At 57.5% G+C, this 2,011-nt stretch overlaps 1 non-coding gene across 1 annotated transcript in view; it reads left to right on the forward strand.

The window, feature by feature from the left end:
* Positions 1-699: 699 nt before the first annotated feature.
* Positions 700-2,011, forward strand: part of LOC121878622 — a 4,268-nt gene continuing 2,956 nt past the window's right edge. Inside the window, exon 1 of the ribosomal RNA XR_006091191.1 lies at positions 700-2,011. This exon is cut by the window's right edge and continues 2,956 nt beyond it. This is a non-coding gene — a ribosomal RNA (large subunit ribosomal RNA).

Genomic DNA, 2,011 nt, shown 5'->3' on the forward strand with positions numbered 1-2,011 from the left:
TGCATTGCAGTGGAACCTAAATTGATGAGTGCGCCTGGGCCCGCAGTCTACCATGTAGTGGTGCAGGCAGAGAGATGAGAATGCTTGGGTGACGCCGTGCTCTTCCTCACGCGCTCCTCCACCCTCTCCCACGGTCAGACGCGGTGTGGGCGTTCTCTTTGAGAGTTCGCCACGAGTCCACGTCTATCTCATGACTGGGAGGGAGGCAGGGGGAGTTCTCTCTAAACGCGTTAAAGACGGTGTTGCGCCTCATAGCGGCGCTCGCCGGGATAGAGCACTAGTTCTGCAGCCGGAAAGGCCGCTCACGCCAATTAATACTGCGACTCTCGCTCTCTTTCTCCGGATAAACAAGTGCCACTGCTGTGGCATGCGGGAACGGGGAAAGAGGTCAAAGTTTAAGCGGCAAAGGTGCGGCCGAGTAAGGGCGGAACACGAGCGTATATGCATTAAAACTGTGTGTGTATATGACTCTGCGAGAGATGTTCTGCTGGAACTCTTTTCCTATTGGCTATTTACCACTCAATGAGAAGGAACGGAGTCAGGGGTGGGAGTGCCGGCGCCATGGCCGCTGGTACCCCCGCGACAAGCCCCTCAAACCTTCCTGCCTGGTAATGTCGGTGGTGAAGAAAGTCGGTGGCAGAGCGTCTTCCGCTTCGTGGTTGAGGAACTTGTTCCCCCTAAGGATGATGAGACCACGATCGACCTCGTAGTAGGAGAGAGCTACCCGCCAAATTTAAGCATATTAATAAGCGGAGGAAAAGAAACCAACAGGGATTCCCTTAGTAAGGGCGACTGAACCGGGAAAAGCCCAGCGCATAACCTCGATGTCTTCGGGCACGAGGGGTGTTGCGTTTCAGAGGGTCCAGCACGCCGTCCCATACCGTCTAAGTCAAGCTTGAAAGCGGCCACTGCCCATGGAGGGTGACAGGCCCGTATGGCGGCGCCCGTGAGGGTACAGATGGGACGGTCGGAAAGGGCCTCTCTGTAGAGTCGGGTTGCTTGAAAGTGCAGCCCAAAGCAGGTGGTAAACTCCATCTAAGGCTAAATATGACCACGAGACCGATAGCGAACAAGTACCGTGAGGGAAAGTTGAAAGAACTTTGAAGAGAGAGTTCAAGAGTACGTGAAACCGTTAAGAGCCAAACGGGTGGAAACTCGAAGGTCGAACTGAGGGGATTCAGCTCGTCGGCTGTCGGCTGGGTGGGGTGTTGTAATTGAGCGACCCAAAAATGTTTGGGCGCGCCCCCACTCACGCTGGCGTCGGCAGGCGTATTTCGCCTCGTAGTAGGTCACCGCGACCCGTTGCCGGGGACGTCGAAGGCCCGGTCGGACTGGTACCTCGCCGCCGACTCTCTCAGCTCGTCTGGAGACCCGCGCGACAGAGACTCACCAGGTGTCGCAACACGGCGGTCGTCGAGAAGAGCTTGCCGCCGCTTCGGCGGCAATTTTTACTCGCGGTGTGCAAAAGGTCGGTGATCCACCGACCCGTCTTGGCTACGGACCAAGGAGTCTAACATGTGTGCCAAATCAATGGGCTCACTTTCGGCAAGAGCGAAAATAGTGGCGGCAGGGCGCGCTGGGCTCTCGGTGCGTCTTGGAATGATCGTGACCAGCTGCGCAGCCTCGCCACGCCGCGACAAGCGGGGTGAGATCTTTCCCGTCTCTGCAGACGATTGCGTGTGGTGGGTCGTGGGGCGATCAAGTTGGAGGGGAGCCAGGACTTGCCAAAGACGCGCGGTGCTGTCCCGTCCCGGAAGCGGGCCGTCGGTAAGCGGCGGAGGCGCACCGGGGCAGGCTCGCGGGCAGGCGGCAAGTACCATGAGCATATATGTTGGGACCCGAAAGATGGTGAACTATGCCTGGCCAGGATGAAGCCAGAGGAAACTCTGGTGGAGGTCCGTAGCGATTCTGACGTGCAAATCGATCGTCGGAGCTGGGTATAGGGGCGAAAGACTAATCGAATCATCTAGTAGCTGGTTCCCTCCGAAGTTTCCCTCAGGATAGCTGGAAC

Source organism: Homarus americanus, unplaced genomic scaffold (assembly GCF_018991925.1).
Source record: "Homarus americanus isolate GMGI-L3 unplaced genomic scaffold, GMGI_Hamer_2.0 scaffold32889, whole genome shotgun sequence".
Lineage (NCBI taxonomy): Eukaryota > Metazoa > Arthropoda > Malacostraca > Decapoda > Nephropidae > Homarus > Homarus americanus.